The sequence below is a fragment of the Ranitomeya imitator genome, chromosome 4 (assembly GCF_032444005.1).
Source record: "Ranitomeya imitator isolate aRanImi1 chromosome 4, aRanImi1.pri, whole genome shotgun sequence".
NCBI classification, from domain to species: Eukaryota; Metazoa; Chordata; class Amphibia; order Anura; family Dendrobatidae; genus Ranitomeya; species Ranitomeya imitator.
Genome location: NC_091285.1, coordinates 344,002,784 through 344,025,422, shown reverse-complemented (window position 1 = coordinate 344,025,422; position 22,639 = coordinate 344,002,784).

Genomic DNA, 22,639 nt, shown 5'->3' with positions numbered 1-22,639 from the left:
CAAGATTTCAGAAATAAAACATAAAATCTACTGCACAGAACAAAATAGGTAAGTAAACTGTAGCCTGTAGCTTTTCATTAAACCTTGCAGAAAAAAAAAATTAGATTCAGACCATTAACATTGTATATTGCCATAAATCAGTATATCTAATTAAGTGTCTTATTGCCTTTTACTTCAGCATTCATTAACCTGGTAAAAAATCAAGATCACATCTAACCATAGTAGACCCATTCACTGCTGTATCTTCTTTTGGAAGGAAAGCAATACACATTTTCACGTGATTGGTGAATTTGCAGGTCACTTGTGAAAGATACCGTATATACTCGAGTATAAGCTGAGATTTTCAGCCCACTTTTTTGGGCTGAAAGTCCCCCTCTCGGCTTATACTCGAGTCATACCCAGGGGTCGGCAGGGGACAGGGAGCAGGGGCTGTCTAATTATGCTTACCTGCTCCTGGCGAGGTCCCTGCAGGTCCCTGGCTTCCCGGCGCCAGCAGCTTCCTCCTGTACTGAGCGGTCACATGGTACCGCTCATTACATAGTTACATAGTTACATAGTTATTAAGGATGAAGGAAGACTTTAAGTCCATCTAGTTCAACCCATAGCCTAACCTAACTTGCCCTAACATGTTGATCCAGAGGAAGGCAAAAAAAAACCCATGTGGCAAAGAGTAAGCTCCACCTTGGGGAAAAAAATTCCTTCCCGACTCCACATACGGCAATCAGACTAGTTCCCTGGATCAACGCCCTATCAAGGAATCTAGTGTATATACCCTGTAACATTATACTTTTCCAGAAATGTATCCAGTCCCCTCTTAAATTTAAGTAATGAATCACTCATTACAACATCATATGGCAGAGAGTTCCATAGTCTCACTGCTCTTACAGTAAAGAATCCGCGTCTGTTATTATGCTTAAACCTTTTTTCCTCCAAACGTAGAGGATGCCCCCTTGTGCCTGTTTCAGGTCTATGATTAAAAAGATCATCAGAAAGGTCTTTGTACTGTCCCCTCATATATTTATACATTAACATAAGATCACCCCTTAGTCTTTGTTTTTCCAAACTAAATAGCCCCAAGTGTAATAACCTATCTTGGTATTGCAGACCCCCCAGTCCTCTAATAACCTTGGTCGCTCTTCTCTGCACCCGCTCCAGTTCAGCTATGTCTTTCTTATACACCGGAGACCAGAATTGTGCACAGTATTCTAAGTGTGGTCAAACAAGTGACTTGTATAGAGGTAAAATTAAGTTCTCCTCATGAGCATCTATGCCTCTTTTAATGCATCCCATTATTTTATTTGCCTTTGTAGCAGCTGCCTGACACTGGCCACTAAATATGAGTTTGTCATCCACCCATACACCCAGGTCTTTTTTATTGACGGTTTTGCCCAGAGTTTTAGAATTAAGCACATAATTATACATCTTATTACTTCTACCCAAGTGCATGACCTTACATTTATCCCCATTAAAGTTCATTTGCCATTTATCAGCCCAAGCTTCTAGTTAACATAAATCATCCTGTAATATAAAATTGTCCTCCTCTGTATTGATTACCCTGCAGAGTTTAGTGTCATCTGCAAATATTGAAATTCTACTCTGAATGCCCCCTATAAGGTCATTAATAAATATGTTAAAAAGAAGAGGGCCCAATACTGACCCCTGTGGTACCCCACTGCTAACCGCTACCCAGTCCGAGTGTGCTCCATTAATAACCACCCTTTGTTTCCTATCCCTAAGCCAGCTCTCAACCCACTTACACATATTTTCCCTATCCCCATTATTCTCATTTTATGTATCAACCTTTTGTGTGGCACCGTATCAAAAGCTTTTGAAAAGTCCATATACACTACATCTACTGGGTTCCTTTGGTCTAGTCCGGAACTTACCTCTTCATAGAAACTGATCAAATTAGTCTGACATGAACGGTCCCTAGTAAACCCGTGCTGATACTGGGTCATGAGGTTATTCCTCTTCAGATACTCCAGTATATCATACCTTAGAATGCCCTCCAGGATTTTACCCACAGTAGAGGTTAAGCTTACTGGCCTATAGTTTCCGAGTTCAGTTTTTGTTCCCTTTTTGAATATTGGCACCACATTTGCTATACGCCAGTCCTGTGGTACAGACCCTGTTATTATGGAGTCTTTAAAGATTAAAAATAATGGTCTATCAATGACTGTACTTAATTCCTGCAGTATTCGAGGGTGTATCCCATCCGGGGCCGGAGATTTGTCAATTTTAGTGATTTTTAGACGCCGCCGCACTTCCTGCTGGGTTAAGCAGGTGACATTTAATGGGGAATTTTTATCACTAGTCATTTTGTCTGCCATGGGATTTTCTTGTGTAAATACTGATGAAAAAAAGTCATTTAGCATATTGGCTTTTTCCTCATCCTCATCCACCATTTCACCCAGACTATTTTTAAAGGGGCCAACACTATCATTTTTTAGTTTCTTACTATTTATGTAGTTAAAGAATATTTTGGGATTATTTTTACTCTCTCTGGCAATGAGTCTCTCTGTCTCAATCTTTGCTGCCTTGATTTGCTTTTTACAGAATTTATTTAATTTTTTGTATTTATTTAATGCTTGCTCACTACCTACTTCCTTTAATTCTCTAAATGCTTTCTTTTTGTCACTTATTGCGCCCCTTACAGCTCTATTTAGCCATATTGGTTTCCTCCTATTTCTAGTATGTTTATTCCCATACGGTATATACTGTGCACAGGTCCTGTCCAGGATGCTAATAAACGTCTCCCATTTTCTTTGTGTATTTTTGTGTCTCAGGATATCGTCCCATTTAATTGCACCAAGATCCTCTCTCATCCGTTGGAAATTTGCCCTCCTGAAGTTTAGTGTCCTTGTAACCCCTCTATTACACATCTTTTTAAATGATACATGAAAACTTATTATTTTGTGATCACTATTTCCCAAGTAACCCCCAACCCTTATGTTTGATATGCGGTCTGGCCTGTTGGTTAATATTAGGTCTAGCAGTGCCCCCCTTCTTGTTTGGTCCTGAACCAGCTGTGAAAGGTAATTGTCTCTCACAGTTGTCAAAAACCGATTACCTTTGCTGGAACTGCAGGTTTCTGTTCCCCAATCTATTTCAGGGTAGTTGAAGTCCCCCATAATAATGACTTCTCCTTGAGTCGCAGCTTCATCTATTTGCTTTACGAGGATATTCTCCATTGCTTCCATTATTTTTGGAGATTTATAACAAACCCCGATCAGTAATTTATTATTTTTTCCCCCTCCCCTTATCTCCACCCACAGGGATTCTACATTTTCATTAAATTCACCTATATTATCACGCCGGATGGGTTTTAAGGACGATTTTACATATAGACAAACCCCTCCCCCTCGCTTATCTGTACGGTCATTTCTGAACAGACTATAGCCCTGCAAGTTAACAGCCCAGTCATGGCTCTCATCCAGCCACGTTTCAGATATCCCCACCATGTCATAATTATGCTCCAACAACATTAGTTCTAATTCGTCCATTTTGTTGGCGAGGCTTCTAGCATTAGTATACATCCCATAGAGGTGGAGCCGCATATTCATTACTGTAATGAGTGGTAACGGTGACCGCTCACTACAGGAAGAAGCTGCAGCACCGGGGAAGCAGAGACTGCACAGCGCCAGGAGCAGGTAAGGGGAGAGGAGCGCTGCACGATAGTCACCTGCTCCTCGTTCCAGCGCCGCTCCATCTTCAGCAGTGGCGCTCAGGTCAGAGGGCGCGGTGACGTAGTTAGTGCGCGCCCTCAGCCTGAACATCAGTGCTGAAGATGGAGCGGTGCCGAAACGATGAGCACGTGAATATTGAAAGCGCCGGGGGCCTGAGCGACGAAGAGGTGAGTATGTGATTTTTTTTTATCACATCAAATGGGGCAAGTGTCTGTATGGAGCATCTATGGGGCCATAACGTTTGTGCAGCACTATATGGGGCCATAATGTTTGTGCAGCACTGTATGGGGCCATAATGTTTGTGCAGCACTATATGGGGCCATAACATTTGTGCAGCACTATAAGGGGCCATAACGTTTGTGCAGCACTGTGTGGGGCCATAACGTTTGTGCAGCACTATAAGGGGCCATAACGTTTGTGCAGCACTATATGGGGCCATAATGTTTGTGCAGCACTGTATGGGGCCATAACATTTGTGCAGCACTATATGGGGCCATAACATTTGTGCAGCACTATAAGGGGCCATAACGTTTGTGCAGCACTGTATGGGGCCATAACGTTTGTGCAGCACTATATGGGGCAAGTGTCTATATGGGGCCATAACGTTTGTGCAGCACTGTATGGGGCCATAACGTTTGTGCAGCACTATATGGGGCAAGTGTCTATATGGGGCCATAACGTTTGTGCAGCACTATATGGGGCAAATATCTTTATGGAGCATCTTATGGGCCATAATCAGCATTTGTGCAGCATTATATTGGGTAAATATGTCTATGGAGCATCTTATGGGACCATTATTAACCTTTATGCAGGATTATATGGGGCATATTTTGATATGGAGCATCTTATGGGGCCATAATGAACTTTATGGAGCATTATATGGGGCTCCTGATTCAATATGGATATTCAAAAACACTTAACCTACTGATGTCTCAATTAATTTTACTTTTATTTGGTATCTATTTTTACTTTTGACATTTACCGGTAGTTGCTGCATTTCCCACCTTAGGCTTATACTCGAGTCATTAAGTTTTCCCAGTTTTTTGTGGCAAAATTAGGGGGGTCAGCTTATACTCGGGTCGGCTTATACTCAAATATATACGGTAATTACTTTTTGTAGTATTGATTGCATGTATGTGAGTTGATGAATTATGAGAAAAATACAAGACTATAAAGGTTATAATTTATAAAATATACCTTTAAATAATTGGCAATTAGTCCAAATTTCCAAAACTTGGACCACTTTTAATGTCAGTAAGGAGAGGATTTGGGGTTAAAATTATCTACTTTATTTCAAAAAACCAAATTGTACTAGTGACTTACTGGGAAAATATATGAGGAAAAGCTAACAGACAAATACAGACTTATAAACACTAGAACTGTTTGGGGTCACCTAACACCAGGCCCAGGGTCCTCTAGCCTCTGTCCGAGGTAAGTGCTTGTTCCTCCCGGAGGTTCTGTTTGGCCTAAACTACTTGACATTTTCTTTGAGGGAGGCAAGCCTGCCGTTGATATATTCTCTATGCACGAGCACTTTAGGGAAAGATTGATTTTTACGTACAATCGGGCAGTTGCAATTAGTGGTTTCCTGGTATTCCTGTTTTCTTCCTGTGTATGTTTAACCTTATATGGTTTTTTGATGGTGATTTGTGTATATAATGGTATATGTGAACTTTCAATAAAATATTGCTTTTTACTTATTGTACCTAAAAGCTCTTGTTTCTCCTCATATATCCAAAATACTGCATTGTACAGTAGAAGCACAGTGGGTAGGATTAATAGAAATCCCATTCCACTGAGCTCATTTTTCAACCTGCATAAACTGATCTGCAGTGCGAGTTTCCAAGCTGCAGCATTTCAATTTCTCTTGCGTAAACACTCTATGGGAATTTCCCCATAAACTTGCATTAGATGCGTTAAATCGATAGTTAAAAAAGGACATTAATTGTAAAGTGCGTTTACACCGTGCAAACAACCCCAAAAACTCATTGTGATGAAGTGACCCATGCTGCAGTTAGGGGGCACTGTGTGTGCTCCTCAGGATACGCATGGATGTGTAACTGTAATGGTGATAATGAGATAGTGACTGGCATTATTATAAATGGCCGGTATGTGTCGAGAGAGGGAGTATGCACTGTAAGCCAGTAATGTTGTTGTTCTGGGACCTGTAGTCCCACAAGTATTTGTATAGTTTGTAAGGGAGGCATGTAGGGTTAGCTGGAGAGCTGGGCGGGTCTGAAAAACCACACACACCTCCCACCTGTGGGAGTAGTTTCTGTGATATAACGTGACTGAGGTCTAGACACATGGTGTGCCAGGTCCTGGAAGGCTTGTGTGTTGGATGGTCCTATGAGTGAATGGACGCCCTGACTAGCACACTGAGAGGCTGAGGACATGGAAGGCCTGTATGTTGAGAGGTCCTGGGAGAAGGACCGGATCCCTGAATAACACACAAAAAGGCTGTGGACTTGAATGGCCTCTTTGTTGGATGATCCTGGGAGTAGGACTGGAGTCCTGAAGAGCAAAGGGTGAGGCCATGGTCCCGCAGAGCGGGTGATGGCTACTGTATTGGGAGAGCTACAGACCATCTGAGGATCTGGACTGTCAAGTGGCCTGGTGAGCAAGGCCTTGTCCGGGATGGTGATCCCAGTTCGGCAGCTTCCCTGGGAGAGAGAGTACAGACAGGAGTCAGCGTGTGGAGCAGGAGCTCCTGGAAGGTAACCGAGAGTATGGGGAACTGTGTGCACTGACAGGGGGTCAGTTAATGAACTGTGAGGTCACCCATGGTAACTGGATGGAGTAAAATCCAGCATGTTTATAGACTGCAATCTCATGTCGTCTAATGCTGTGTGAATAGAGACATTAATACGGCACACGGACAACCACGGGAACTAGTCAGAGGAGAACTGGCAGGTGTAGTGTTTGTCGATGAAGTTAATGCCGTATACTATAAACTGCTGTGGAGTATGTGTTAAGCCTGTGATATACAATATAACGTGGTTTATGAGTGCAAAATAAACCAAATAGACTGTGTAAAGTGGAAAGTGTTCCTGTGTGCCTTAAATCTCGCTGCCAAGTGAGTATTCCCCAACCTGCTAGTGATCGCAGCATTACATCATCTACAGTACAGAATAAAAGTTTGGACACACCTTCTCATTTAAAGATTTTTCTGTATTTTCATGACTATGAAAATTGTACATTCACACTGAAGGCATCAAAACTATGAATTAACACATGTGGAATTATATACTTAACAAAAAAGTGTGAAACAACTGAAATTATGTATTATATTCTAGGTTCTTCAAAGTAGCCACCTTTTGGTTTGATGACTGCTTTGCACACTCTTGGTATTCTCTTGATGATCTTCAAGAGGTAGTCACAGGAAATGGTCTTCCAACAATCTTGAAGTAGTTCCCAGAGATGCTTAGCATTTGTTGGCCCTTTTGCCTTCACTCCGTGGTCCAGCTCACCCCAAACAATCTCGATTGGGTTCAGGCCTGGTGACTGTGGAGGCCAGGTCATCTGGCGTAGCACCCCATCTCTCTCCTTCTTGGTCAAATAGCCCTTACACAGCCTGGAGGTGTGTCTGGAGTCATTGTCCTGTTGAAAAATAAATGATGGTCCAACTAAACGCAAACCGGATGGAATAGCATGCCTTCAGTTTTGAATAAATCCTCAACAGTGTCACAAGCAAAGCACCCCCACACCATCACACCTCCTCCTCCATGCTTCACCGTGGGAACCAGGCATGTAGAGTCCATCCGTTCACCTTTTCTCCATCGCACAAAGACACGGTGGTTGGAACCAAAGATCTCAAATTTGGACTCATCAGACCAAAGCACAGATTTCCACTGGTCTAATGTCCATTCCTTGTGTTCTTTAGCCCAAACAAGTCTCTTCTGCCTGTTGCCTGTGCTTAGCAGTGGTTTCCTAGCAACTATTTTGCCATAAAGGCTTGTTGCACAAAGTCTCCTCTTAACAGTTGTTGTAGAGATGTGTCTGCTGCTAGAACTCTTTGTTACATTCACCTGGTCTCTAATCTGAGCTGCTGTTAACCTGCGATTTCTGAGGCTGGTGACTCGGGTAAACTTATCCTCAGATGCAAAGGTGACTCTTGGTCTTCCTTTCCTGGGGCGGTCCTCATGCCAGTTTCTTTGAAGTGCTTGATGGCTTTTGCAACTGCACTTGGGGACACTTTCAAAGTTTTCCCAATTTTTCGGACTGACTGACCTTCATTTCATGGCCACTCATTTTTGTTTACTTAGAATTTGTATTATGGCAAGCAAAAAGTAGCTATCAGTTTATTCAGTAGTACTATCAGCTGTGTATCCACTAGACTTCTGTACAACACCACTGATGGCTTAACACCATTTATAAGACAAGAAGAAATCACACTTATTAAACCTAACAGGGCGTACCTATGAAGTGAAAACATTCCCAGTGACTACCTCTTGAAGCTCATTAAGAGAATGCCAAGAGTGTGCAAAGCAGTCATCAAAGCAAAAGGTGGCTACTTTGAAGAACCTAGAATACAAGACTTAATTTCAGTTGTTTCACACTTTTTTGGTAAGTATATAATTCCACATGTGTTAGTTAATAGTTTTGATGCCTTCAGTGTAAATGTACAATTTTCATAGTCATGAAAATACAGAAATATCTTTAAATGAGATGGTGTGTCCAAACTTTTGGTCTGTAATGTATATCAAATAAATAATTTAAGAAAACAATGTGGAGTTCTCCCAATTTTTGATAGCCAGCCCAGGTAAAGCAAATAGCTGCGGATTTATATTATGAGGCTAGGAAGATTCATGGTTATTTTGCCCTTCCCAGTCCAAAAATATGAGCCAGCAGCCACCCCAGGATTGACATATCCATTATATAAGTCATTTCGGGCAAACACCAACATTGGCAGATTTGACATTGACGCCCTATGTTCTTCACAGATGAGAGCAGGTTCACACTTAGCATATATGACAGATGTGACAGAGTCTGGAGATGCCGTGAAGAATGGTCTGCTGCTTGCAAAGTGACTAGTTTGGCAGTGGGTCAAAAATGGTATGGAGAGGCATTTCTTTGGAGGGCCACACAGCACTCCATGTGCTAGCCAGTGGTACCCTGACTGCCATTAGGTAACGGGATGAGAACCTCAGACCCATTGTGAGGCCATATGCAGGTGCAGTGGGCCCTGGGTTCCTTCTGATGCATGAGAATGCTTAGGTCTCATGTGGCTGTTGTGTGTCAGCAGTTCCTACAGGATGAAGGCATTGGTGCTATGGACTGGCCTGCCCATTCCTCAGACCTTAATCCAATTGAACACATCTAGGACAAGATGTCTCGTTCCACCCACCAATAAACTGTCCAGGAGTTGACTGATGCTTTAATCAGGAGAACATCTGCCGCCTCATCAAGAGTATGGCCAGGCATTGTAGGAAGGTCATACAGACACGCGGTGGCCACACACACTACTGATCATCATTTCCTTGTCTTGATGCATTTCCACTGAAGTTGGATCACCCTGTAATTTGATTTCCCACTTTGATTTTGAGTATCATTCCAAATAAAGACCTCCATGGGATAATAATTCTCATTTACATTGATCATTTTTATGTTTTATTGTTGTCAGCGCAATCCATTATGCAATGAATAAAGATTTGCAACAGGAATATTTAATTCAGTGATATCTAGGATGTGGTATTTTAGTGTTCCCTTTATTTTTTGAGCAATATATATAAATTGTCTATTTAAACTGTTTAGTATAGGTGGTATTAGGGTTTCCAGGGTTTACCGTCATTGAGCGAGGGCACCATGTCGACTAATTAGGGTGTCAACTTCAGTGGTTAGGTAGGCAAACAGCTTAAAAGAGCTTATTAGGTCTCTTTCACACGTCAAGATATTTCCGGTGCAGTAAAAGTAAAATAAAAAACCAACAATATACTTTACCTGTCCCTCGTTCTGTCTATTACAGAAGGGCTTCGGTGAAATTAGACGAAGTCCTAAGCATGGTTTAATTGAGATTATTAAAGGAGTCTGTGTCATTTTTTCAATTAAAGGACTTTATTCTTGGTGTCTGTGTTTTCACACAATGTGACTATGGGGTTAGTAATGGGGGTGTCTTAAAGACACCTCTCCATTACTAACCTCAAGGCTTGATGTTACCGGACAATACAAAGGAGACATCAACCCCCCCCCAACTATCACCACACTTGCCAATGCTACAGGGCAAGTGGGAAGAGCCAGGCAATAAATGTGCCTTTTCTGGGCAGTTGTGGGCTGCTGTTTTTAGGCTAGGGGGGCCTATATCAGCGGCCCTTTACCAATCATTTAAATTATTAAAAAAACTGCGTGGGGACCCCTCTATTCTTGGTAACCAACCTTGCTGAAGCTGACAGCTGATGGTTGCAGCCCCCAGCTGTGAGTTTTGCCTGGTTGGTTAAAGAAAATAGGGGGAACCCACACCGGGTTATTCATTCATTTATTTCGTTATATCAAAGGCGGCGGGTGAGGAATATCCTGATCATCCGCTCCTGCTGTCACTGTTATTAGCGGCAGGAGGTGTCGAATGATGGGAATAATAGTCCCAAAAGTCCCCACCTGCTATCATCATTCTGACTTTAATATAATTCTCATCATTCCCCTCTGCTCGCACCGATCACTAGCAGTGCAGTGGAGAATGATGCAAGCCGCCTTCAGCCTTCAGCACCTGCCGCCGGGGAACAGCACTTACTGTAATGCTTCTTTCCCGATGCTGATGGGTGTCACACGGATGACATCAATTTGTGTTCTCCGTGTGCATGTGTGTAGGACGTTTTGTCACCCGTGCTGATGGTAAAAAACGGACATGTCTACGTGTGGGGCACACGGACACATGGTCCATGGAAACACACTGACATGTGCCCAGATCCATTCATTTGTATGGGTCTACGTGTATCAGTGTCTCAGATACGTGTGAAAACTGTCACCACACATACCGGAGACACAGATGTGTGAAAGAGTACTTAGGGTCAGTCAGCCTTACTTGTTTTTTTTCTACGAATACCCTTTATCACATATATCTAACTTTTAAACTATGAAAGTGATTCTAATATGCATATTTTTTTTAGACATTAATTATTAAAAGCCCCTTTGGGTTAAATAAGTTTTTAGATCCAGAATTATTGTTTAGAGGATATGGTTGGCCTTGTGGTCCCTTACATTGATACATTTAGCTGTACACTGTTTGCTGGTTTTAATTTCTTTTATCTGCTGTATTGTAACTATTACCGTATATAGTCAAGTATAAGCCAACCTGAATATAAGCCGATACCCCTAATTTTGCCACAAAAAACTGGGAAAATGTATTGACTTGAGTATAAACCTAGGGTAAGAAATGTAGCAGCTACTGGTAAATTTGAAAAATAAAAATAGATACCAATAAAAGTAAAATTAATTGAGACATCAGTAGGTTAAGTGTTTTTGAATATCCATATTGAATCAGGAGCCCCATATAATGCTCCATCTAGTTCATGATGGGCCCCATAAGATGCTCCATATTAAAATATGTCCCATATAATGCTGCATAAAAGGTTAATGATGTCCCCATAAGATGCTCCATAGAATATTATGCCCCATATGCTGTTGCTGCTGCGCTTAAAAAAAAAATGACATACTCAACTCTCGTCGTTGGGGGTCTGGTGCCGGTGTCCTGAGCAGGTGGGGACACCGACGCACTATGGGGGCCAGATGCGGGAGATGCTGCTGGCTCAGGCCCCCGTCACTTGTGATATTCACCTTATATTGTATATAGATGACCAACAGCACTCACTCCTAAGGGCGCTCGTTCTAAGTCCAGGGAACCCTCCTGGGAAAGTGCACATCCAACAAGTAGGAAGAACGGGTGTTATCCAGTAGAAAAAATCTTTATTCCAGCCATGGTACGATAGCAACGTTTCGGCCGCACATCCGGCCTTTTTCAAGCATACAACATAATGCCGTGGGCTGTCTTAAATAGTGTGCACTCCACGCAGGGAGCCAATCACCATTCAGTGTCAGCCCACCATTAAAATATACAAAAGCAATAAATGACTCAAAACAAACATCAGATACATGTGACCATATAAGTTACATATAGGCACAACACCGCTATGTATAATGGTATAATAATCACTTCACAAATATAAAAACATGCAGTGTTTACTTATTCCCCACCATGTGTTTTCACGATGCTTGTTCATCTCCATAGTGACCATTAGCCAATAGGCTCAACTCCACGATGCATTTCCTGTGATATTTCAGCCAGTCATAGTAATCGGCGCCAGATTCTAAAGCCATCCAATCCGGGCTTCCATTATATCGGCATGTAGCTAAGGCTACCAATAGAGAACGATCTTTCAATAAATCATACTCACTGCGTCATCTGCAGTTCTCATCCTGGTCATCACCATGCGTCTCCGTTCTCCACACAGGGCGCGGTGTGTCTGCATCAGCGCCCAACGTCATTGCCTAGTATCCCCGCCCAAACGGGGAGGAGCCCAGTGCCGGCATGAAGCGCTTCAGCAGCACCCACCGCAAACACCATGTGACCGCTGATCACATGGGTTGCCAAGGAAACGCAGATGCATCGCTCCTTCAAACCACAGCGTCCATGGCTATTATTTAGAATAATCATATTTAACAAAAAATGTTCCTCAGAAGAATCTGAATCAATTATGCAAATATTTGATACAGCGAAAATGACTATTCATAATAGGATCACCGCATTTATCTAAAAATAGCCAAGATAATAAGAATAAACCTTGTCGGCCATTTTTTATCTATATTGACGATAGTTTAAAGAATAGTGCATTTATGGAGCTATCACATAGATACAAACATATATATCAAATTATCGGTACACTAGTGGAGCTTTTGAACAAATGCGATATATCGCAATATATAAAAATATATCAAAATGGCAGTTCAAATGGGACAGTCGGGAAGAATCCCGAACCGGAAAAATCAGAGTTTTAATATATACATCTTAAGACTGTGTCAAACCAACACTTAATCATAATGAGAGATCCTGATATCCATACACCGACTGCCTCATTCGCTGTCCATTTGATGATACAGTAGCAAACACTAAAGGAAGGAAAAAAATATACATTAAAACCAATATCTGTACATAATAAAAACAAAGAAGATGACGATCCTAAGAAGAGGCCTCACATAATTAAGGGGTACAAAAATGTGGATTAAAGTCTATATTCAGACCCCTGGGTTGTAATGAATTCAAAGTATAGATCCATCTCATTTCTTTGGTTTTCAATATTCTCAACCTATCACCTCCCCTTCTTAAGATAGGAACATTCTCTATGACCCTAAATCTCAATTGGTTCACTGAGTGCTTATTTTCTAGGAAGTGCTTAGGAACTGGCAGTTCTGTGAGTCCTGTTCGAATTGTACTCTTATGTTTACTGATGCATATTCTAACTTCCGTGGTAGTCTCCCCGATATACACCAGTCCACACGGGCACGTGATCATATAGATGACGTAACTCGATGCACAGGTGTATCTCTTTTTGAGGTAGAATTTCTTTCTTTCTTTGGGCCAATGATGGGAGAATAGTCTCATCATTCAGCTCCTGTGTTCAATTGTAAAAGAAAAAAATCAAAACATTACATATTCAGATACACATACACAATGCATACTCACCGAACACCTAATCCCCGATGCCTGTGTCTCCTGCAAACAATCAAAAATAATAAACCAACATTTACTCACCTTTCCGCCGTAGTCCATTTAATACCGAGTGTCCCACGTTGATCTCACCTGGCCGCCGGTGATACACTGACAGGAGGTGATCGCTCCCACAGTGTTGTCCCCAGCAACAAGGGACCTATAGACCAGAGTCACTTTATTCCCTGTGTCCAGGAGAGCCTCTGTTCGGCACCCATTCATGAATACCTGGCACAATCGTGGTTTGTTGCCAACAGTGCTTGTATTGATGGCACAAGCTGGCTGGGCACACATAGACTCATGGCGAGTGTCCCTGCAGACCATGAGCTCATATGTCACCGAACAGTTACTAGTCCTATGCCCAGGGCTCTGGTGCAACGTCCTGAGTGGATTTATACTGCTAAATCAATTCTATCAGCAGGTCCAGGGTACCTAGGTCCCTTAGCCTGACCCAATGCTGCATGGCGGCCGGCAGAGCCCTCACCATCCGGTCAGCCACGATTCTGTCCATCATCTTGAATGGGGAAAAAAACTCAGGCTAGAGCCATTTTTCCCCCAACTGCAATAAGTCATTTGCTTGAGACCTGGAGGATCTAGACTCTACATACAACCACTGATGCACCCAATGATCGCCCCTTACCTTTGGGGTCTCTTCATGACTCTGCTGATCGCCCCTCACCTTAGGGGTCTCCTCTTTACACCGCTGAAGCTCTGCTAGCTTCCCCTGCAGTGCCTCTTGCTGCCGCTGCTGCAACTGCATCTCCTGCTGCAGAACCGCTTGCTGCGACCACTGAAACTGCAGCTCCTCTTGCTGAAACCTTTGTTGATTGAGTACAACCTGCTGCAATAGTTACTCCATTTCTCCAGCAGACTTGCACAATGTTGTACAGCACTCCCTGGGGTATGCCTTAATTCACACGGCCCACATTCTTTCCACCATATGTAGAGCAGCGGTGTCCATGCTGCACAGTGATGAGGCTAGTGACCCAAGCAAATTGAAAACAAAACGTTCCTTTAATGTGTTCCTTCACACAGTCCATTAGAATATATATAGTGCACGGCTTTAGTCTGCAGTCCCTAAACAGGCCGGAATTCCCTTTGTCCAGTTTCCCTGGGTGACCGCATAACGGGACCAAGTCTCTTTACTAACGCAGTGCACAGCACAATGTATCCTCCGTTTCACAGTCGGGTAAACAAAAGACAGCCTGAGATGCAGGGTGTCAGTCTCTTTGGTTCCTCCTGCCCCTATTTTGACTCACACAGGAGTGCTCTGCAGACAATTGCTCTGTCTGCTGCCAAGACCAACACTGACACACCTCTCCCTATACTGCAGGGCTTTTAATCAGTCACTGCTTCACCATTCTAATCATAGCTACACCTGTGACTGCAATACGCCCTCATGGCTTCACAGCCCCCTAGCTGTAACAAGGGTCACTGCCTCACATAACATACATTTTCCCTAATTTGCACACACACTACTAATTGTATTTGTCAATGACATATACAGTATATAGCTTCCTAATCTGCATCTATTTACTGTATGTAAACCATGTCTTCTATCCTGTCGGCTCCTGCATTGCTTTTTCAGAAGCCGACAAATGACTTACTGGCTAATATTCTATCTATCCCTCTCTGTAATATAAATACATATATATTTGTGTGTCACTGACATATATACAGTGTGTCCGTGATGTCATGGTGTACTTTTTACTAGTCACAAGAAAGCAACAAAAAACAATAGAAATGTGAAATCTGCTCCAAATAAAAAATAAATCCTATTCAGTGCAGTTCGATAAGGGCTCCATTTGTTGCCCTAAACACATCCAAACATTAGTGAAGTTCTTGCCACACACAGCTAAGGACATCTGGTGTAACAGAGTGAATAACATCTGTGATTCTCTGTTTTAAGTGATTAATGTTGTTGATATGTTCAATGTAAACATGTTGCTTCACATAACCCCAAAAGTAAAAGTCTAAGGGGATCGTGGTGGCCATGGCTTGACAGAACCCCTGCCTATCCACCGCTGGGGGACTGTGCTATCCAGAAACTCACAAACAATGGTGGCATAGTGTGGAGGAGCACAGTCTTGTTGAAAGATGACACCTTCTGGAAATTGTGGCACTGCATACAATTCCAACATGTCAAGATACGTGTTTGCCGTCACAGACCGCTCCGCAAAAAAAATGGGCCTATCATGGTGTTTCTCCTCCAACTGCTTATCCCAATTCACGTACCACTTTGGTCATGGATTTGAATTTAGTGAGCCACAGAACACACTGAACTTTCCTTTGTACCGTCCACAACTGCCATGGAAAACCACACAGCTGGCATTATCTTGTGGTTGCATGATGTCACTGACCTGGCAGTGTATTAATCAGAGTTCAGTTTATCAGGGGTTAATCTGACTGGGGGCTCAGCAACAGCTTAAATGAGTTTGTGTTGTTTGATTGGTTCTTGTTATCGCTCCTTATGAGCAGGTCTGATATGATTGGGCCAGAGAAAGGGCGCCAAAATGTAAGCTATAAATAGATCCTGTGACTGGTCAAAAGTGCACCATGACTTTACGGACACCCTGTATACAGGGGGGGCCATTTATATGGATACACCTAAATAAAATGGGAATGGTTGGTGATATCGACTTCCTGTTTGTGGCACATTAGTATATGGGAGGGGAAATCTTTTCAAGATGGGTGGTGACCATGGTGGCCATTTTGAAGTTGGCCTTTTTGGATCCAACTTTATTTTTTCCAATGGGAAGAGGGTCATGTGACACATCAAACTTATTGAGAATTTCACAAGAAAAACAATGGTGTGCTTGGTTTTAATGTAACTTTTGTCTTTCATGAGTTATTTACAAGTTTATGACCACTTATAAAATGTGTTCAAAGTGCTGCCTATTGTGCTGGATTGTCAATGCAACCCTCTTCTCCCACTCTTGACACACTGATAGCAACACTGCAGAAGAAATGCTAGCACAGGTTTCCAGTATCCATTGTTTCAGATGCTGCACATCTCATATCTTCACAGCATAGACAAATGCCTTCAGATGACCCCAAAGATAAAAGTTCAAATTCAAATGCAAGTTCAGCGCGGCGATCTGGGTCCTCTTCGTTGAGATGATGGAGCAGATGGATTTTGTAACGGTGCCATTTGTGAGTAGCTAATATCTACCGAAGGGATGTTCGACAGATGCCACTCTCCAGTGATATGCGGCGAGTGCTACGCTGTGGGCTCTTGCTGAATGAAGCTAGGACAGCTACTGATGTTTCTTCATTAAAGACAGTTTTCTTGCGTCCACATTTTGGCAATTCCAACACTGAACCTGTTTCACGAAATTTGGCAAGCAGTTTGCTAACTGTAGCATGGGAGATGGGTGGGCTTGTAGGGTTTCTTAAATTGAAAACTGCTGTAATGACCCAGGTACTGCGTTCACCAGACATCAACACAATTTCTATCTGCTTCTCAAGTGTTAACCTCTGCGACATGTCAATACTGTAAACAAAGAGAAACTTGTAAATAACTCATGAAAGAATAATATTACGTTAAAACACAAAAGAGAATGAAGAAAAAAGCAAAACATTGATCATTTCACACAAAACTCCAAAAATGGGCCAGACAAAAGTATTGGCACTCTCAGCCTAGTACTTGGTTGCACAACCATTAGCCAAAATAACTGTGACCAACCGCTTCCGGTAACCATCAATGAGATTCTTACAATGCTCTGCTGGAATTTTAGACCATTCTTCTTTGGCAAACTGCTCCAGGTCCCTGATATTTGAAGGGTGCCTTCTCCAAACTGCCATTTTTAGATCTCTCCACAGGTGTTCTACGGGATTCAGGTCTGGACTCATTGCTGGCCACCTTAGAAGCCTCCAGTGCTTTCTCTCAAACCATTTTCTAGTGCTTTTTGAAGTGTGTTTTCAGTCATTGTTCTGCTGGAAGACCCATGACCTCTGAGGGATACCCAGCTTTCTCACACTGGGCCCTACATTATGCTGCAAAATTTGTTGGTAGTCTTCAGACTTCATAATGAAAAGCACACAGTCAAGCAGTCCAGTGCCAGAGGCAGCAAAGCAACCCCCAAACATCAGGGAACCTCCGCCATGTTTGACTGTAGGGACCATGTTCTTTTCTTTGAATGCCTCTTTTATTCTCCTGTAAACTCTATGTTGATGCCTTTGCCCAAAAAGCTCTACTTTTGTCTCATCTGACCAGAGAACATTCTTCCAAAATGTTTTAGGTTTTTTCAAGTAAGTTTTGGCAAACTCCAGCCTGGCTTTTTATGTCTCGGGGTAAGAAGTGGGGTCTTCCTGGCTCTCCTACTATACAGTCCCTTTTCATTCAGACACCGACGGATAGTACGGTTTGACACTGTTGTACCCTCGGACTGCAGTGCAGCTAGAACTTGTTTGGATGTTAGTTGAGGTTCTTTATCCAACATCCGCACAATCTAGCTGTAACAACTCATCACTGCATGGCCTCCCATCCCCCACCTGCTTTACACTCAAACTCACTTCTCTGGGCCTTGTTGTGACTTCTCTATGCTGCCAGCTCCATGCTGTGTGCCTCATGTTTGCTGTTTGCTCTGTGCATGCTCTGTGTGCATAGGGGGGCGGTGCCAGCAACTCTTGTTTCTTATAGAGACTATGTGCACCTTGCTAAGGTGTCCCTGGCCAATCGCCATGAGGCTTCCTGTATTTAAGACATCCCCACCCATTGGTGGGGGCCTGTGCAACTTACTCCCTCAGTCCGTTCTTTGCTGCTGAGGTGCCAGGCTTTGTCTCTGTGACTCTTGTGTTCCGCCACCCAGGCTGGCGTTGCACCCTGGTCTGTTTCCTGTGTAGCCACCCAGAGGGGTGTCGTACCCTGACTTGTGTCCATGTCTCTGTGCCTTGTCTCGTTCCTGACTCTGTCTTAGTCTAGTCCTGTTCCCGTGTCCGTTTATATCCCTGTCTTGGTATGCTTTTTCTGCTGTGCGTACTCTGTGTCTTACTTTGCTCTGCTTTACACTCTGAATCTAGCTTTGCTCTGCTTTACACTCTGTATCTAGCTTTGCTCTGCTCTGCCCTCTGTGTCTTGCTTTGCTCTGCTTTCGGCTCCGCTCTCTGCGACCTTGCTTTGCTCCTTGCTTTGCATTCTGGTATCTTGCTCTGCACTCTGTGGTTTTGCTCTCAGCTCTGCACTCTGCGGCTTTGCTCTGAGCTCAGCTCTCTGTAGCTTTGCTCTGCACTTTGCTCTGCACTCTGTGGCTCTGCTTTGCAGCTCCGCTCAGCTCTTGCTCTGAGGCTCCGCCTCTTATGGTTCTACCTTGCTTCGCTCCGTGCGGTTCTACCTGGCTCCGCTCCTTGCGGTTCTACTTTTCCTGCTCTTGGCTCCGCCTCCAGCTCTTGGTCCCGCCCCCTGCGTTATTGCACTTGGCTCCGCCTCCAGCTCTTGGCTTCACCCCTAGCTCTTGGCTCCGCCTCCTGCATTTCTGTGCTTGGCTCCGCCTCCTGTTCTTGGCTCCACCTCCTGCCTTTCTGTTCTTGGCTCTAGCTCCTGTGCTTTCGCTCTGCATCCTCTCTGGCGGTCTTTCTCTACCCATTCTTAAGTCTTCCTGTCTGAACAGGTTCTTACCTGTTTTACATACCTGCCCCTACCGATTCTTCCAGTGTACCAGCCTTGTCCGCCAGTCCTGCCAGAGAGCCAGCTGTACCTGCCTGCCTACCAGAGAGCCAGCCGTGCCCACCTGCCTGTCAGTGTCTCTGTTGTACCTGTCTCTCTGCCTGCGTCCCAGCCATGCCCGCCTGTCTGCCAGAGTGCCAGCCATGCCCGCTTGCCTGTCTATGTTCCGTTTTCCAGTGGGATCAGTAGCCACAGCCAGACAGCACCGTGGAGTGGTACCTGGTAGCTTCCTATTTCACAAGTCTGACCTCACCATCAGAGGCTCCAGCGAACACCTAGGAAGCTACTTAGTTACGCACCTTCCAGGGTAGTTTGGTCTGTGGTCCAGTGGGGCCACACCCCCGCACGCCCGCGCCATCCAGTTTCGGCGAGTGCGTGACACTAGCGTTGAAATCTCTTGTCAATTTTTCTTTTCCGTTCACATCTAGGGAGGTTAAACTTCTTGATGACACTGCGCACGGTAGACACAGGAACATTCAGGTCTTTGGAGATGGACTTGTAGCCTTGAGATTGCTCATGCTTCCTCACAATTTGGTTTCTCAAGTCCTCAGATAGTTCTTTGGTCTTCTTTCTTTTCTTCATGCTCAATGTGGTACACACAAGGACACAGGACAGCGGTTGAGTCAACTTTAATCCATGTCAACTGGCTGCAAGTGTGATTTAGTTATTGCCAACACCTGTTAGGTGCCACAGGTAAGTTACAGGTGCTGTTAATTACACAAATTAGAGAAGCATCACATGATTTTTCAAACAGTGCCAATACTTTTGTCCACCCCCTTTTTTATGTTTGGTGTGGAATTATATCCAATTTGGCTTTAGGACAATACTTTTTGTGTTTTTTCATTTAAGACAAATTGAATGAAGATAATAATAACAAACAATTTGTATTTGCAATTTTTCAGGAAGAAACTGAGTATTATCTGACAGAATTGCAGGGGTGTGAATACTTTTGGCCACAACTGTATATGTATGTGTGTATATATATATATATATATATATATATATATATACTGTATTGTCACCTGCATCTTATAAACATCTCCAGAATCCGACCTTTTCTCACCTTTGAAGCTGCTAAGACTCTTACTGTCGCTCTTGTTCATTCCCGTCTGGACTACTGCAACTCTCTTCTGATCGGCCTCCCTCTTACCAAACTTTCACCTCATCAATCCATCTTGAATGCGGCAGCCAGGGCCATATATCTGTCCAGCCGCTTCACCAATGCCTCCATCTTGTGCCAGTCATTACACTGGCTACCCATTAGCTACAGGGTCCAGTATAAACTCATCTCTCTCAACCACAAAGCTCTCCACAGTTCTGCACCACCTTATATCTCCTCTCTCATCTCTGTCTATTGCCCTACACATGCCCTCCGTTCTACAAATGACCTAAGACTAACATCCCCCCGTAATCCAAACCTTGCACCTCCATCTCCAAGACTTCTCTCGTGCTGTGCCAGCTCTCTGGAATGCACTTCCCCAGACGATCAGGCTGATACCTAGCCCCGACCTATTCAATCGCGCTTTAAAAACCCATCTCTTCAAACAAGCCTACCACATCAACTACTCAGTAAACTAACTTTGCCCTGTTCCCTCCTTCCAAATATTATTCTGAATATGCACCCTACTATTCATCTGTCTCCGCATCCTCCATGCACATAACTGCACTTGATATTTGACTATTGCACTTAAACACACTGGCTGATGACCGGATCATGCAGCTTTATATGAAAATCCCTATTTGTTATAATTGCCAGACTTGAAATAACAAGCACTATTCACCTATTGTGTCCCCCCCCCCCATTTCCTTGTAGATTTTAAGCTTGCGAGCAGGGACCTCACTCGTAACGTTACTGTTTAAGGCTACTTTCACACTTCCGTCGGTACGGGGCCGTCGCCATGCGCCAGCCCGACGTATCGACGGATGTTGTGAAATAAATGAACAACGGGGGCAGCGGATGTAGTTTTTCAATGCATCCGCTGCCCCATTGTAATGTCCAGGGAGGATAGAGCGAAGTTCCGGCCACGCATACGTGATCGAAAATGGTAGACACGTCGCACAAAAAAAGTTACATAGAACTTTTTTGTGCCGACGGTCCGCCAAAACACAACGCATCCGTCACACGCCGGATGCGACGTGTGGCCATACGTCGCAATGCGTCGCTAATGCAAGTCTATGGAGAAAAAACGCATCCTGCGGGAAACTTTGCAGGATGCGTTTTTTCTCCAAAATGACGCATTGCGACGTAGGCACTTTCACAGAAGTGTGAAAGTAGCCTTAATTGTCTTAACTTGTATTGAATTTATTGTCTGTACATGTCCTCGCTAATTGTAAAGTACTGCAGAATATGTTGGCGCTATAGAAATAAAAATTATTATTATTATATATGTGTGTGTGTTTTCAAGAATATTTTGTTTAAAAATGATGTGTAAATGACAGAGAATTGATGAATGTAAAATCTCATGTTAAAATAGCATTGCAATCAGATAGCAATCGTACTGCATTCTGATGTTCCGTATTTTGCTGACTATAAGACGCACTTTTCCCCCCTCAAATTTGGGGGGGAAATGAGGGTGCGTCTAATAGATGGAATGTACCTGTAAATGGGGTTCGCTGGAGCTGGGAGCCGGCGTCGGTTGAGCTGAAATGCTGGAGCTGGGAGCCACGGAAGTCCTTCAGCGCTGCCAAAGCCGCCGGCGGTGGAGCGGCCACTGCGGGAGCCGCCGGCGGTGTTATAGCAACTACCTGAGTTGCCGATGGTGGAGCGGCCCTGCTGAAACCGCCAGCTGTGGCATCATGGAGGTCTGTCCCGGAGCGGCCTTGCTGGAGCAGCAGCATGGGAGCCGCCGGCGGTGGAGCGGCAGCATGGGAGCCGCCGGCAGAGTCGTTATCTGTCGGCGGTGTAGGGGCCACTGCGGGAGCCGCCGGCGGTGGAGTGGGAGCCGCCGGCGGTGGAGCAGCAGCATGGGAGCCGCTGGCGGTGGAGCGGCAGCATGGGAGCCGCCGGCAGAGTCGTTATCTGTCGGCGGTGCAGGGGCCACTGCGGGAGCCGCCGGTGGAGTCGAGGAGGTTTCGCAGCCGCTGTAGTTTGTATTCTGCGGCCACCCTAAACAGGAAGTAGGAGGTCTCACATCCGGTCACGTGCTGCAGTGAAGTGGCCTTGTCTCAGCTACTGTTGTCTCTGTGGCTCGTGATCTGGATAGGAGAACATCTACTTCCCCTTCTAGCGTGGCCACGGTAATTTGGAGAAAAGTTGTAAAAAAAAAAAAGTTACAGTAAAACACACACTCACTGCTGTCGCAAACTCTAAGGCTAGGTTCCCATTGCGTTAATGGGACCGCGCTAACGGACAGCGTTGCACGGCGAAATTAACGCCGTGTAATGCGTCCGTTAGCGCACCCATTCACAGCAACAGGGATGCGCATCCCTAGCGCGTGCCATTCTCGGCACGCGCTAGCGATGTGTCAATGTTTTGTGGCGCGCCGCGGACGCTGCTTGCAGCGTCCGCGGCGCGCCCAAGGTCCGTTTCCCGCTCTCGCAGATCGGAGATCTGCGAGAGCGGGGACGTTTAACGCGACCCCTTTATACAACATT